Source organism: Strongylocentrotus purpuratus, unplaced genomic scaffold (assembly GCF_000002235.5).
Source record: "Strongylocentrotus purpuratus isolate Spur 01 unplaced genomic scaffold, Spur_5.0 spur5_scaffold_12, whole genome shotgun sequence".
Lineage (NCBI taxonomy): Eukaryota > Metazoa > Echinodermata > Echinoidea > Camarodonta > Strongylocentrotidae > Strongylocentrotus > Strongylocentrotus purpuratus.
Genome location: NW_022145597.1, coordinates 30,608,056 through 30,625,558, shown reverse-complemented (window position 1 = coordinate 30,625,558; position 17,503 = coordinate 30,608,056). Strand labels below are relative to the sequence as shown.

At 39.8% G+C, this 17,503-nt stretch overlaps 1 long non-coding RNA gene across 1 annotated transcript; it reads left to right on the top strand.

Moving 5' to 3' along the window:
• Positions 1 to 391: 391 nt before the first annotated feature.
• Positions 392 to 1,609, top strand: LOC115922881. Its single transcript, XR_004063650.1, has 2 exons — positions 392 to 442; positions 1,353 to 1,609. It is a non-coding gene; the product is annotated as an uncharacterized LOC115922881 (long non-coding RNA).
• The last annotated feature ends 15,894 nt before the right edge of the window (positions 1,610 to 17,503 follow it).

Sequence of the window (17,503 nt, the reverse complement as noted above, 5' to 3'; positions counted from 1 at the left end):
AGAAATTCACTTAAAAGAAAAATGTTTCATTGTTCGTAATTGAATAACTTGAAAGTCGCAGTTCATACAACCGCCATTTTCGTGCTCAAATCGTAGGGAATTCTGGGAATGAAAAAAATGTTTATGCATGACCTAATACATAAAACGTTTTGTCGATGGCCAATCAACGAACAGTAGTTGGCGTATTTTTTACGTCATTGCTCATGAATATTCATTGACCCTCCAAAACCGTCGTTCAAATCGGACAAAACCCCAATAATACGTGCCTTCACGGTTGTTTCATCGCAAAGCATGCCGGGACATAATTCTAGTCCATTTTCACCTTCGCCGTGATCAGCTGTCCTGTTGCAAACAACGGGATTCTTATCGAATCAACATCATAATCTTGTACATAGTCCGCTATTCTGCAGTGATTTTCTTCCAATCCAGTATCATTTGTACGGTAAGAAAACCAAAGTTTGTGGTTATTCATTTTTATGACTAATAAAGCTGATAATACGACGTAATGAGAGTGGGCCGAGATCCAACTTTAGTAAATGTAGGCCTAGATCTAGTCCCGTATGTTCAAATGTGTGTGCATTTTAAGTAGACTGATTGTCTTTTAAGCTGCTCAAGTACACTCGTCTCGTGTTTTAGGTAGAAATGTACAGTAATATGAGATTTATGTCTCATGAAATATGAATAGACTTTCTAGATCCTATAATTGATAATGGAATAGGGTCTACTAGAATGGCCGACAGTTAGGCTAGAAAGTGATTGCAATTAGAAATTATAAATGTAAGACTAAGATTAAGAAAGTAAAAGAGGCCATGAAAACGATAGATTTTTTCGATCTGGATCTGAATATAATAGTCTGATATCAATGAGCTCTACTTGAGGATCTACATGACGGGGGCGTACGGAGGATTTTTTCGAGGGGAGGGGGGGGGGGGGGGGGGGGGGTAAAATTTGAAAATCACGCAGTCAATTTCACAACGACTCGGCCAGCCGGTGAATAAGCCGGGGGTGGTAAGAGCACCTTTTTTTTTCCTTCTTTTTTTCCCCGAAAATATGAAATTTGGGAGACCGATATTTGTTCAGTTGGTGGGGGGTAAGGTCACCTTTTTGGGTCACCCTTTAGCACAAAAAATGTTTAATTTATTTTTGTTATTAAAAAAGTGAGGGGGGGGGGGTTCCTCAAAAACACACACACACATAGTCTAAACAAAATTGGAGGAGGGGGGGGGGGTTCAACCCCCGAAACTCCCTCCCCCCTGCATACACGTCTGCTACATGATCTAGTGTTGAAGAAGTGATGAGGGTTCTTTGGTCACAAACTTAAATTTGATTTTCTTTTCCCTTTTATTTATCAGTTGCAGCATCATCGAACACTATGACCCATGAATCAGAAGATAACGTAGATGCTACGAGAGAGCTCATTTCACAATGGACAACAGAAGTGTTACGTGACTTTCTACAAGGAGGGGACTCAAGCTTGGAAATCGAGTACCGGTAGTCATTATTTTATGGGTGTTCTCTGCCTTGACTCTGGGGGTACTGTTCAGCCATCCGAGGTAGAGATAAACTGGACGATGGATGGAGAGGGGGCGGGGGGGGGGGGGGGGGGGGGGGGGGGGGGGGGGGGGGGGGGGAGGGGGGGAGAAAGGCATGCAGACTGCAGAGCTGGTCGTCTACTATGTATAAGACATTTGTGTGTACCTAGTAGATAAGGACCCTCCATCACTAGAGGGAAGAATGAGAGACTACAAAGAGGGAAAGGCATTTAGTTATTTTGCCAGTTTCTGGTTAGGGAGATATTTTTTTTCATCTCGTTGGAGAAAGCTGTCTGTAATTCAAAATCATTTGATACTTGAATAAATTTAGTTCATTTTCTAGACTGTTTCATGTCAAACTGTTGATTCTACTTTCTTGTGAGTATAGTCAGAGAGATAGAGAAGTAACACGAGTAAAGAATGAAAAAGAAGCTAATATTTGAACGAGGAGGAGAAAATGGAGATTACGTTGTTGCCCATAGAGTTGGAATAATTGTTCTTACCACTTTTTATTGAATGATTGTGACCATTTGGTTTATTGTTTGTACATAAAGGTCATATGTTATAAGAACTGTATTGATCAATCTAAAGAGTCTTATAGATTGATTAATACAGTTTTGAGATGATGATGATGATTGTGATGATGAACGAGAAGGAGAAGAGGAGGAACATATCATGAGTTGATGGAGAAAAGATTGATAGAGGGGTTATCATTACAGAGAGAGAGAAAGAGAGATGGACTAACATGAGGAAGGGAGAGCAAGAATGGAGGCTATGACATAGGGGAAGAGATAGAAATCAAAATTATATTTAACTAACATTTACTAAATTAGAATAGTAAATTAGAAGATAAAGCTAAAGGAAGAATGCAAACTAAATTAGCAAAGACCATCCAATATCGTTTTACATTAATAATATAAATTAAGTAAAGTACATGGAAACGTGTACTTTGTAAAAATTTAATCTCTGTTCTCTTAGATCTTTCGCTCTTCACACCTAATTCTTGCTCCCTCCTCTCTATCTCTCCCTCCCTCTCTGTCTCTTTCTCTCTCCTCTCTCCTTATTATCACTCTTTCTCTTTCATTAAGCGTCGACATCTCTTCTCGATGCCTCTCTCTGTTTCTATGATTTTTCTCTCGTTAAATATTTAAAACTCATGTCTGTCTGACCTTCCTCTCTTGAATAAATCATGAATAACTTCAACTCGGCGTCCTACATACAGTATGGATTGCTTTAGTACTCATCTACAACCTTCCTGTTTGTTTTATTTTAATTGATAAATAAATTAACCATGAGATCATACAAGTTAGATCAATATCAACAGGTTTAATGCAATGCATATAGTTGAATCTTATGAAGAAATAGTACCACCCCCGCCCCCCCCCCCCTCCAGGAACAGGAACGGAGGTACCGCATGCGTGTTCCCAAATCTCTGGCTCGTAACAAAGAAAAAGATCTGCCGTATTGACTTTACACACTGGACTTTTGCTGAGAAGGGGGGGGGGGTACCACCTTTATGCAAACACATTTAGGGATCGGTAACTTACTCTCAGATTCTGAAACAAAATCCTGGATTTAGCTCATGCTGCAATGTAAATTAGGTCAGTCAGGAACTCAATGACTTTTACAATCCGATCGCCTGTCTGATTATCAAGATTTTACGATTGGAAATCGAAACCTATTTTGTGTTGCCAAACGTTTCATAACACTACAGTTTTATTGGGGAAAACGAGTATGGTAAAAGGGGTCGAACAAGATTTTTACTTTTTAGAGGCACTTTCTTGATCATTTTGAGGCACAATTTTGCTAGGGCTTCAGTTTAATACAACCTATCACAGACACTGGTAAGCACGTAGGGCCATACGTCCATCTCGGTTTAAAACATTAAACTGCATTTTTACAATCCTTTACAACTAACACCATACAACTTTCTGAATGGTTTGGAATCACAATTACATCAATTTTTCTCCAAACTGTGAGTTTCACCTGTCGTCATTTGATAACCCGAAGGAACCTTTTTTGGGCTAATCTAATTTTTTCACAAGGCAAATAACTATATGCCTTCCCCTTCTTTGTGTCCTTCTCATTATTTTTCCCTCTAGTGATGGAGGGTCCTTATCCATAGGTACTACAAAAATAGTAGGCCAGTTCTGCATGCTTACCCCCACCCCCCCCCCCCAATTCCATCCATTGTCCAGTTCCTCACAGTGTCTCCTCGGATGGCTGAACAGCTCCGCGTCCAGACAGAGAACACCCATCAAATAATGACTACCGGTACTCGATTTCCAAGCTTGAGTCCCCTCCTTGTAGAAAGTCACGTACACTTCTGTTGTCCATTGTGAAATGAGCTCTCTCGTAACATCTTCATGACGTTATCTTCTGTTTCATCGGCCGTGTTCGATGATGCTGCAACTGATAAATATAAGGGAAAAGACAATCATATTAAGTTCGTGACCACAAGAATGATTTGTAACAAAAGAATCCTTATCACTTCTTCAACACGTAGATTGCTCAGTTTGAGCTCATCGATACTCAGATTTATAGCCAGATCCAGATCGACAAATCTATCATTTTTCCCTGGCTCTTTTACTTTTTTACACTTAATTGCAATCACTATCTAAATGTCAGCCATTCTAGTAGACCCTATTCCATTACAATTATAGGATCTAGAAAGTCTATTCATATTTCATGAGACATAATCTCATATTACTGTACATTTCTACCTAAAACACGAGACGGTGTACTTGAGCAGCTTAAAGACAATCAGTCTACTAAAATGCACACACATTTGAACATACGGGACTAGATCTAGGCCTACATTTACTAAAGTTGGATCTCGGGCCCACTCTCATTACGTCGTATTATCATTTATTAGTCATAAAAAATGATGATACCACAACTTTGTTTTCTTACCGTACAAATTACTGGATTGGAAGAAATCACTGCAGAATAGCGGACTATGTACAAGATTATGATGTTGATTCGATAAGAATCCCGTTGTTTGCATATTACAGCTTATCACGCCATGGCGAAGGTGAAAAATGACTAGATTTGTCCCCTGCATGCTTTGCGATTACAACCGTGAAGGACGTATTCATCCCAATGCAAAACCTATGAAATGTCAAAGGTCACGATTTTAGTTGGCCCTCTAGTCCTCCTACGAAGGACATACTGTGTATGATCGACTCTTTTGCTTAGTAGTATGTATCTCTATGTACGCTACCGATAGAAAAGTACAAGTTCCTCGAAATGCATGCCGGACAGGCGTATGAAAATGACGTAATGCTATCGAAATACTATGAATGAATATTCAAAGCAAATGGCGTACGAACGAAGTCTATTATGTAGAGGCTCTGTTTTCCTTGTCTAGGACTGGGACTGTAGTCTGATTTCAAGAAAGGAAAACAATTTCGGGACAGTTCAAAATAATGCTTGGAAATGGAAATTCAAATGATACCGTTTTAAAAACCAGAAAGATATGGTTTGAGGACAAGAAGCAGGATGTAATTCATTGCTCGGCAATCTTGACTGTATTTAAAACAGAGCATCCAATATACCTGATATTTAATAGTACTGTACAATGTCAATTAAATAAAATAACTAAATAAACAAACAAATAATGGACCTCTTTAGCCAAGACTGTGGATTTTTATTGTTGAGCACTAAATGATTCTGCTCGGTCATACAGGCTAGGTGGGGGAATGCTTTCAATAGACTTAAATTTGAAAGGCCCTTTGTATCACTTCGTGCAAAATGACATAGGGCACTTCTAATAAATTTATACGAGAAGTAAAACCCTGTTCATCATTGTTTTCGTGTTGCAAAGTTGTTTACAGACTGAAAAGGGATAGTACGGGACTGTAGAGAGTGAATAAAACTAGGAAATTATAATTGCAAATGTAAAACAACGTTGTAAACCTAGCAATAAGAGGCTCTTGAATGCAGTTTTTTAAATGGACATGGCTTTGGGGCTACCCGCTACCGCCGCCAGGCTACGCTGTCGATTGCCAGCTAGCTGTCGATTGCCAGCTAGCTGTCGATTGCCAGCTAGCTGTCGATTGCCAGCTAGCTGTCGATTGCCAGCTAGCTGTCGATTGCCAGCTAGCTGTCGATTGCCAGCTAGCTGTCGATTGCCAGCTAGATGGGACCCCCCTGGCGATTAATGTGGGGGGGGGGGGGGGGGGGGGGTGATTTTTCAAATTTTCGAGGGCCAAACAAAAAAATAGTGCTCTCTACCCCCCCCCCCCCCTCCCCCTTCCCCCTCTACCACTGAGTGAAATATCGGCCGGCACGATTTTTTTTTATTTCAGCACATTAAATTTCAAATTGATTTCAAGTTTGGGCCCCCCTAAGAAATCCTGAATCCGCGCCGATACCCACCCCCCCCCCCCCCCCAAATAAAAATCCCAAGGCTCCCCTGTAGTTTTTTTCTACATTGCTCCCCCCCCCCCCCGCAAAAGGTCCCTATTTTCTCATTGTTTTACATCAACAACAACAACAACAATAATATTTATTATAAAACTCCAAAATTGGTTTGTTTTTATAAATAATAATATCTGCCCGGCAAAATATTTGAAGTAAGTATGTAGATTAAGATCATCAGACTTTATTACACTGATGAGGTGTATTGGGTTCTCTTCACTTGTCTCTTTCTGGCTCTCTTTCTCTTTCTCTCTCTCTCTCTCTCTCTCTCATTGGGACTGAAAAAGTATTGAATGTAATAATGTTTGATAAATAGATAAAACAGGATTCCTGTCCTTCTTGTACTTCGTAAATATAATACTTTACCTTGCTTACAAGTTAATTGCAAGCTCATTGTATAGATCAATTAAGAGAATAGCAATAAATATGGACTTTGAGTGAGATCAAAATGGGTTTGACATCAGTTTTTCTTTTTCAAAGATTAAAAAAAAAGCAACAGCTGGGTGTCGAACCCGATACCTTCCAGTTACCAGGCGATTGCCTACCCACTAGACTAAAGTGTCACATTGCTAATCTCCATGTTTTTTTTTTTCATACTTATACTTATTGTTGTAGATGTAGCAAAAGAAAAAAACGCAACAGCTGGGGGTCGAACCCGATACCTTCCAGTTACCAGGCGATTGCCTACCCACTAGACTAAAGTGTCACATTGCTAATCTCCATGTTTTTTTTTCATACTTATACTTATTGTTGTAGATGTAGCAAAAGAAAAAAACGCAACAGCTGGGGGTCGAACCCGATACCTTCCAGTTATCAGACGATTGCCTACCCACTAGACTAAAGTGTCACATTGCTAATCTTCATGTATTCTTCATACTTACACTAATTGTTGTAGATGTAGCAAAAGATGTTTTCTGACTAATTCAGAGAGTCGCTTGTTAAAGAAAGAGTATTACATGCTATTTTTTCTTTGTTGAGGGGGGGGGGGTGTCCCCTTTAAAAAAGAGATGACAAGTCAATATTATGGAGTGAAGAAAAAAAATAACATGGGTTTATATAAAGGAGAAACTGAGACTCGAACCGAGTACATTGCATTGTGAAGTGATCACTTTTATCCACAAGACCATTTTGCCTCACCGTGATAACTGGTTCGCTTTTTGTTGTTAACACTTTCTGCATGCTAATGACTTTACAAAATGTGCCGATTTACTGATTTGACGCTTTCGGGATGCATTATTATCATCATTTTTGTAGTCCGATGTTGTCAAGATTGCCCGTATTTTTTTTCTTTCAGTTACTGATATTACTGATATAATAGTGAGGTTTTATGTTTATTTCATTTAATTTGCAAACTGCTGACTTAAACTTAAAGTGATATGACAAGAGGCCACTGCCCTCACATAGTATAATGAATAGAACACGGGTCTATTCAATTCAGTATATGCTACGAATTCTATAACAGGGCACCAATGAATAGGGAAGCTTGGCTATTCGATTCTGTTTTCAATAGCTTGCACCTGCAATTTTTGAATAGTTACGTAACAAACTACTCAGCTCTTTCTGACATGGCATCAATAATATTAGTGAATTGAAAACAAACCTGACCCTCCCTTCATTGAGTGACTTTTGTTTGGTCAAATGCGAGGATTACCAAAGAGGAGGTAATAATAGCATTCCTGACATTGCAACAATGACCGCGTTATTTTGATGCATTGTCCCTAAACCTACCGAAGAGGCTCTTTGTCCTTGTCTGGGAGGACAAGCACTTTAGACTGGGGCTGTAGTCTGATTTCAAGAAAGGAAAACAATTTCGGGACAGTTCAAAATAATGCTTGGAAATGGAAATTCAAATGATACCGTTTTAAAAACCAGAAAGATATGGTTTGAGGACAAGAAGCAGGATGTAATTCATTGCTCGGCAATCTTGACTGTATTTAAAACAGAGCATCCAATATACCTGATATTTAATAGTACTGTACAATGTCAATTAAATAAAATAACTAAATAAACAAACAAATAATGGACCTCTTTAGCCAAGACTGTGGATTTTTATTGTTGAGCACTAAATGATTCTGCTCGGTCATACAGGCTAGGTGGGGGAATGCTTTCAATAGACTTAAATTTGAAAGGCCCTTTGTATCACTTCGTGCAAAATGACATAGGGCACTTCTAATAAATTTATACGAGAAGTAAAACCCTGTTCATCATTGTTTTCGTGTTGCAAAGTTGTTTACAGACTGAAAAAGGGATAGTACGGGACTGTAGAGAGTGAATAAAACTAGGAAATTATAATTGCAAATGTAAAACAACGTTGTAAACCTAGCAATAAGAGGCTCTTGAATGCAGTTTTTAAATGGACATGGCTTTGGGGCTACCCGCTACCGCCGCCAGGCTACGCTGTCGATTGCCAGCTAGCTGTCGATTGCCAGCTAGCTGTCGATTGCCAGCTAGCTGTCGATTGCCAGCTAGCTGTCGATTGCCAGCTAGCTGTCGATTGCCAGCTAGCTGTCGATTGCCAGCTAGCTGTCGATTGCCAGCTAGCTGTCGATTGCCAGCTAGCTGTCGATTGCCAGCTAGCTGTCGATTGCCAGCTAGCTGTCGATTGCCAGCTAGCTGTCGATTGCCAGCTAGCTGTCGATTGCCAGCTAGCTGTCGATTGCCAGCTAGCTGTCGATTGCCAGCTAGATGGGACCCCCCTGGCGATTAATGTGGGGGGGGGGGGTGATTTTTCAAATTTTCGAGGGCCAAACAAAAAAATAGTGCTCTCTACCCCCCCCCCCCCCCTCCCCCTTCCCCCTCTACCACTGAGTGAAATATCGGCCGGCACGATTTTTTTTTATTTCAGCACATTAAATTTCAAATTGATTTCAAGTTTGGGCCCCCCTAAGAAATCCTGAATCCGCGCCGATACCACCCCCCCCCCCCCCCCCAAATAAAAATCCCAAGGCTCCCCTGTAGTTTTTTTCTACATTGCTCCCCCCCCCCCCCGCAAAAGGTCCCTATTTTCTCATTGTTTTACATCAACAACAACAACAACAATAATATTTATTATAAAACTCCAAAATTGGTTTGTTTTTATAAATAATAATATCTGCCCGGCAAAATATTTGAAGTAAGTATGTAGATTAAGATCATCAGACTTTATTACACTGATGAGGTGTATTGGGTTCTCTTCACTTGTCTCTTTCTGGCTCTCTTTCTCTTTCTCTCTCTCTCTCTCTCTCTCTCATTGGGACTGAAAAAGTATTGAATGTAATAATGTTTGATAAATAGATAAAACAGGATTCCTGTCCTTCTTGTACTTCGTAAATATAATACTTTACCTTGCTTACAAGTTAATTGCAAGCTCATTGTATAGATCAATTAAGAGAATAGCAATAAATATGGACTTTGAGTGAGATCAAAATGGGTTTGACATCAGTTTTTCTTTTTCAAAGATTAAAAAAAAAGCAACAGCTGGGTGTCGAACCCGATACCTTCCAGTTACCAGGCGATTGCCTACCCACTAGACTAAAGTGTCACATTGCTAATCTCCATGTTTTTTTTTTTTCATACTTATACTTATTGTTGTAGATGTAGCAAAAGAAAAAAACGCAACAGCTGGGGGTCGAACCCGATACCTTCCAGTTACCAGGCGATTGCCTACCCACTAGACTAAAGTGTCACATTGCTAATCTCCATGTTTTTTTTTTCATACTTATACTTATTGTTGTAGATGTAGCAAAAGAAAAAAACGCAACAGCTGGGGGTCGAACCCGATACCTTCCAGTTATCAGACGATTGCCTACCCACTAGACTAAAGTGTCACATTGCTAATCTTCATGTATTCTTCATACTTACACTAATTGTTGTAGATGTAGCAAAAGATGTTTTCTGACTAATTCAGAGAGTCGCTTGTTAAAGAAAGAGTATTACATGCTATTTTTTCTTTGTTGAGGGGGGGGGGGGTGTCCCCTTTAAAAAAGAGATGACAAGTCAATATTATGGAGTGAAGAAAAAAAATAACATGGGTTTATATAAAGGAGAAACTGAGACTCGAACCGAGTACATTGCATTGTGAAGTGATCACTTTTATCCACAAGACCATTTTGCCTCACCGTGATAACTGGTTCGCTTTTTGTTGTTAACACTTTCTGCATGCTAATGACTTTACAAAATGTGCCGATTTACTGATTTGACGCTTTCGGGATGCATTATTATCATCATTTTTGTAGTCCGATGTTGTCAAGATTGCCCGTATTTTTTTTCTTTCAGTTACTGATATTACTGATATAATAGTGAGGTTTTATGTTTATTTCATTTAATTTGCAAACTGCTGACTTAAACTTAAAGTGATATGACAAGAGGCCACTGCCCTCACATAGTATAATGAATAGAACACGGGTCTATTCAATTCAGTATATGCTACGAATTCTATAACAGGGCACCAATGAATAGGGAAGCTTGGCTATTCGATTCTGTTTTCAATAGCTTGCACCTGCAATTTTTGAATAGTTACGTAACAAACTACTCAGCTCTTTCTGACATGGCATCAATAATATTAGTGAATTGAAAACAAACCTGACCCTCCCTTCATTGAGTGACTTTTGTTTGGTCAAATGCGAGGATTACCAAAGAGGAGGTAATAATAGCATTCCTGACATTGCAACAATGACCGCGTTATTTTGATGCATTGTCCCTAAACCTACCGAAGAGGCTCTTTGTCCTTGTCTGGGAGGACAAGCACTTTAGACTGGGGCTGTAGTCTGATTTCAAGAAAGGAAAACAATTTCGGGACAGTTCAAAATAATGCTTGGAAATGGAAATTCAAATGATACCGTTTTAAAAACCAGAAAGATATGGTTTGAGGACAAGAAGCAGGATGTAATTCATTGCTCGGCAATCTTGACTGTATTTAAAACAGAGCATCCAATATACCTGATATTTAATAGTACTGTACAATGTCAATTAAATAAAATAACTAAATAAACAAACAAATAATGGACCTCTTTAGCCAAGACTGTGGATTTTTATTGTTGAGCACTAAATGATTCTGCTCGGTCATACAGGCTAGGTGGGGGAATGCTTTCAATAGACTTAAATTTGAAAGGCCCTTTGTATCACTTCGTGCAAAATGACATAGGGCACTTCTAATAAATTTATACGAGAAGTAAAACCCTGTTCATCATTGTTTTCGTGTTGCAAAGTTGTTTACAGACTGAAAAAGGGATAGTACGGGACTGTAGAGAGTGAATAAAACTAGGAAATTATAATTGCAAATGTAAAACAACGTTGTAAACCTAGCAATAAGAGGCTCTTGAATGCAGTTTTTAAATGGACATGGCTTTGGGGCTACCCGCTACCGCCGCCAGGCTACGCTGTCGATTGCCAGCTAGCTGTCGATTGCCAGCTAGCTGTCGATTGCCAGCTAGCTGTCGATTGCCAGCTAGCTGTCGATTGCCAGCTAGCTGTCGATTGCCAGCTAGCTGTCGATTGCCAGCTAGCTGTCGATTGCCAGCTAGCTGTCGATTGCCAGCTAGCTGTCGATTGCCAGCTAGCTGTCGATTGCCAGCTAGCTGTCGATTGCCAGCTAGCTGTCGATTGCCAGCTAGCTGTCGATTGCCAGCTAGCTGTCGATTGCCAGCTAGATGGGACCCCCCTGGCGATTAATGTGGGGGGGGGGGGGGGATTTTTCAAATTTTCGAGGGCCAAACAAAAAAATAGTGCTCTCTACCCCCCCCCCCCCCCCCCCCCTTCCCCCTCTACCCTGAGTGAAATATCGGCCGGCACGATTTTTTTTTTATTTCAGCACATTAAATTTCAAATTGATTTCAAGTTTGGCCCCCCTAAGAAATCCTGAATCCGCGCCGATACCCACCCCCCCCCCCCCCAATAAAAATCCCAAGGCTCCCCTGTAGTTTTTTTCTACATTGCTCCCCCCCCCCCCCGCAAAAGGTCCCTATTTTCTCATTGTTTTACATCAACAACAACAACAACAATAATTTATTATTAAAAACTCCAAAATTGGTTTGTTTTTATAAATAATAATATCTGCCCGGCAAAATATTTGAAGTAAGTATGTAGATTAAGATCATCAGACTTTATTACACTGATGAGGTGTATTGGGTTCTCTTCACTTGTCTCTTTCTGGCTCTCTTTCTCTTTCTCTCTCTCTCTCTCTCTCTCTCATTGGGACTGAAAAAGTATTGAATGTAATAATGTTTGATAAATAGATAAAACAGGATTCCTGTCCTTCTTGTACTTCGTAAATATAATACTTTACCTTGCTTACAAGTTAATTGCAAGCTCATTGTATAGATCAATTAAGAGAATAGCAATAAATATGGACTTTGAGTGAGATCAAAATGGGTTTGACATCAGTTTTTCTTTTTCAAAGATTAAAAAAAAGCAACAGCTGGGTGTCGAACCCGATACCTTCCAGTTACCAGGCGATTGCCTACCCACTAGACTAAAGTGTCACATTGCTAATCTCCATGTTTTTTTTTTCATACTTATACTTATTGTTGTAGATGTAGCAAAAGAAAAAAAACGCAACAGCTGGGGGTCGAACCCGATACCTTCCAGTTACCAGGCGATTGCCTACCCACTAGACTAAAGTGTCACATTGCTAATCTCCATGTTTTTTTTTCATACTTATACTTATTGTTGTAGATGTAGCAAAAGAAAAAAACGCAACAGCTGGGGGTCGAACCCGATACCTTCCAGTTATCAGACGATTGCCTACCCACTAGACTAAAGTGTCACATTGCTAATCTTCATGTATTCTTCATACTTACACTAATTGTTGTAGATGTAGCAAAAGATGTTTTCTGACTAATTCAGAGAGTCGCTTGTTAAAGAAAGAGTATTACATGCTATTTTTTCTTTGTTGAGGGGGGGGGGGGGTGTCCCCTTTAAAAAAGAGATGACAAGTCAATATTATGGAGTGAAGAAAAAAAATAACATGGGTTTATATAAAGGAGAAACTGAGACTCGAACCGAGTACATTGCATTGTGAAGTGATCACTTTTATCCACAAGACCATTTTGCCTCACCGTGATAACTGGTTCGCTTTTTGTTGTTAACACTTTCTGCATGCTAATGACTTTACAAAATGTGCCGATTTACTGATTTGACGCTTTCGGGATGCATTATTATCATCATTTTTGTAGTCCGATGTTGTCAAGATTGCCCGTATTTTTTTTCTTTCAGTTACTGATATTACTGATATAATAGTGAGGTTTTATGTTTATTTCATTTAATTTGCAAACTGCTGACTTAAACTTAAAGTGATATGACAAGAGGCCACTGCCCTCACATAGTATAATGAATAGAACACGGGTCTATTCAATTCAGTATATGCTACGAATTCTATAACAGGGCACCAATGAATAGGGAAGCTTGGCTATTCGATTCTGTTTTCAATAGCTTGCACCTGCAATTTTTGAATAGTTACGTAACAAACTACTCAGCTCTTTCTGACATGGCATCAATAATATTAGTGAATTGAAAACAAACCTGACCCTCCCTTCATTGAGTGACTTTTGTTTGGTCAAATGCGAGGATTACCAAAGAGGAGGTAATAATAGCATTCCTGACATTGCAACAATGACCGCGTTATTTTGATGCATTGTCCCTAAACCTACCGAAGAGGCTCTTTGTCCTTGTCTGGGAGGACAAGCACTTTAGACTGGGGCTGTAGTCTGATTTCAAGAAAGGAAAACAATTTCGGGACAGTTCAAAATAATGCTTGGAAATGGAAATTCAAATGATACCGTTTTAAAAACAGAAAGATATGGTTTGAGGACAAGAAGCAGGATGTAATTCATTGCTCGGCAATCTTGACTGTATTTAAAACAGAGCATCCAATATACCTGATATTTAATAGTACTGTACAATGTCAATTAAATAAAATAACTAAATAAACAAACAAATAATGGACCTCTTTAGCCAAGACTGTGGATTTTTATTGTTGAGCACTAAATGATTCTGCTCGGTCATACAGGCTAGGTGGGGGAATGCTTTCAATAGACTTAAATTTGAAAGGCCCTTTGTATCACTTCGTGCAAAATGACATAGGGCACTTCTAATAAATTTATACGAGAAGTAAAACCCTGTTCATCATTGTTTTCGTGTTGCAAAGTTGTTTACAGACTGAAAAAGGGATAGTACGGGACTGTAGAGAGTGAATAAAACTAGGAAATTATAATTGCAAATGTAAAACAACGTTGTAAACCTAGCAATAAGAGGCTCTTGAATGCAGTTTTTAAATGGACATGGCTTTGGGGCTACCCGCTACCGCCGCCAGGCTACGCTGTCGATTGCCAGCTAGCTGTCGATTGCCAGCTAGCTGTCGATTGCCAGCTAGCTGTCGATGCCAGCTAGCTGTCGATTGCCAGCTAGCTGTCGATTGCCAGCTAGCTGTCGATTGCCAGCTAGCTGTCGATTGCCAGCTAGCTGTCGATTGCCAGCTAGCTGTCGATTGCCAGCTAGCTGTCGATTGCCAGCTAGCTGTCGATTGCCAGCTAGCTGTCGATTGCCAGCTAGCTGTCGATTGCCAGCTAGCTGGGACCCCCCTGGCGATTAATGTGGGGGGGGGGGGTGATTTTTCAAATTTTCGAGGGCCAAACAAAAAAATAGTGCTCTCTACCCCCCCCCCCCCCCTCCCCTTCCCCCTCTACCACTGAGTGAAATATCGGCCGGCACGATTTTTTTTTATTTCAGCACATTAAATTTCAAATTGATTTCAAGTTTGGGCCCCCTAAGAAATCCTGAATCCGCGCCGATACCCACCCCCCCCCCCCCCCCAATAAAAATCCCAAGGCTCCCCTGTAGTTTTTTTCTACATTGCTCCCCCCCCCCCGCAAAAGGTCCCTATTTTCTCATTGTTTTACATCAACAACAACAACAACATAATATTTATTATAAAACTCCAAATTGGTTTGTTTTTATAAATAATAATATCTGCCCGGCAAAATATTTGAAGTAAGTATGTAGATTAAGATCATCAGACTTTATTACACTGATGAGGTGTATTGGGTTCTCTTCACTTGTCTCTTTCTGGCTCTCTTTCTCTTTCTCTCTCTCTCTCTCTCTCTCATTGGGACTGAAAAAGTATTGAATGTAATAATGTTTGATAAATAGATAAAACAGGATTCCTGTCCTTCTTGTACTTCGTAAATATAATACTTTACCTTGCTTACAAGTTAATTGCAAGCTCATTGTATAGATCAATTAAGAGAATAGCAATAAATATGGACTTTGAGTGAGATCAAAATGGGTTTGACATCAGTTTTTCTTTTTTCAAAGATTAAAAAAAAAGCAACAGCTGGGTGTCGAACCCGATACCTTCCAGTTACCAGGCGATTGCCTACCCACTAGACTAAAGTGTCACATTGCTAATCTCCATGTTTTTTTTTTTCATACTTATACTTATTGTTGTAGATGTAGCAAAAGAAAAAAACGCAACAGCTGGGGGTCGAACCCGATACCTTCCAGTTACCAGGCGATTGCCTACCCACTAGACTAAAGTGTCACATTGCTAATCTCCATGTTTTTTTTTTCATACTTATACTTATTGTTGTAGATGTAGCAAAAGAAAAAAACGCAACAGCTGGGGGTCGAACCCGATACCTTCCAGTTATCAGACGATTGCCTACCCACTAGACTAAAGTGTCACATTGCTAATCTTCATGTATTCTTCATACTTACACTAATTGTTGTAGATGTAGCAAAAGATGTTTTCTGACTAATTCAGAGAGTCGCTTGTTAAAGAAAGAGTATTACATGCTATTTTTTCTTTGTTGAGGAGGGGGGGGGGTGTCCCCTTTAAAAAAGAGATGACAAGTCAATATTATGGAGTGAAGAAAAAAAATAACATGGGTTTATATAAAGGAGAAACTGAGACTCGAACCGAGTACATTGCATTGTGAAGTGATCACTTTTATCCACAAGACCATTTTGCCTCACCGTGATAACTGGTTCGCTTTTGTTGTTTAACACTTTCTGCATGCTAATGACTTTACAAAATGTGCCGATTTACTGATTTGACGCTTTCGGGATGCATTATTATCATCATTTTTGTAGTCCGATGTTGTCAAGATTGCCCGTATTTTTTTTCTTTCAGTTACTGATATTACTGATATAATAGTGAGGTTTTATGTTTATTTCATTTAATTTGCAAACTGCTGACTTAAACTTAAAGTGATATGACAAGAGGCCACTGCCCTCACATAGTATAATGAATAGAACACGGGTCTATTCAATTCAGTATATGCTACGAATTCTATAACAGGGCACCAATGAATAGGGAAGCTTGGCTATTCGATTCTGTTTTCAATAGCTTGCACCTGCAATTTTTGAATAGTTACGTAACAAACTACTCAGCTCTTTCTGACATGGCATCAATAATATTAGTGAATTGAAAACAAACCTGACCCTCCCTTCATTGAGTGACTTTTGTTTGGTCAAATGCGAGGATTACCAAAGAGGAGGTAATAATAGCATTCCTGACATTGCAACAATGACCGCGTTATTTTGATGCATTGTCCCTAAACCTACCGAAGAGGCTCTTTGTCCTTGTCTGGGAGGACAAGCACTTTAGACTGGGGCTGTAGTCTGATTTCAAGAAAGGAAAACAATTTCGGGACAGTTCAAAATAATGCTTGGAAATGGAAATTCAAATGATACCGTTTTAAAAACCAGAAAGATATGGTTTGAGGACAAGAAGCAGGATGTAATTCATTGCTCGGCAATCTTGACTGTATTTAAAACAGAGCATCCAATATACCTGATATTTAATAGTACTGTACAATGTCAATTAAATAAAATAACTAAATAAACAAACAAATAATGGACCTCTTTAGCCAAGACTGTGGATTTTTATTGTTGAGCACTAAATGATTCTGCTCGGTCATACAGGCTAGGTGGGGGAATGCTTTCAATAGACTTAAATTTGAAAGGCCCTTTGTATCACTTCGTGCAAAATGACATAGGGCACTTCTAATAAATTTATACGAGAAGTAAAACCCTGTTCATCATTGTTTTCGTGTTGCAAAGTTGTTTACAGACTGAAAAAGGGATAGTACGGGACTGTAGAGAGTGAATAAAACTAGGAAATTATAATTGCAAATGTAAAACAACGTTGTAAACCTAGCAATAAGAGGCTCTTGAATGCAGTTTTTAAATGGACATGGCTTTGGGGCTACCCGCTACCGCCGCCAGGCTACGCTGTCGATTGCCAGCTAGCTGTCGATTGCCAGCTAGCTGTCGATTGCCAGCTAGCTGTCGATTGCCAGCTAGCTGTCGATTGCCAGCTAGCTGTCGATTGCCAGCTAGCTGTCGATTGCCAGCTAGCTGTCGATTGCCAGCTAGCTGTCGATTGCCAGCTAGCTGTCGATTGCCAGCTAGCTGTCGATTGCCAGCTAGCTGTCGATTGCCAGCTAGCTGTCGATTGCCAGCTAGCTGTCGATTGCCAGCTAGCTGTCGATTGCCAGCTAGATGGGACCCCCCTGGCGATTAATGTGGGGGGGGGGGGGTGATTTTTCAAATTTTCGAGGGCCAAACAAAAA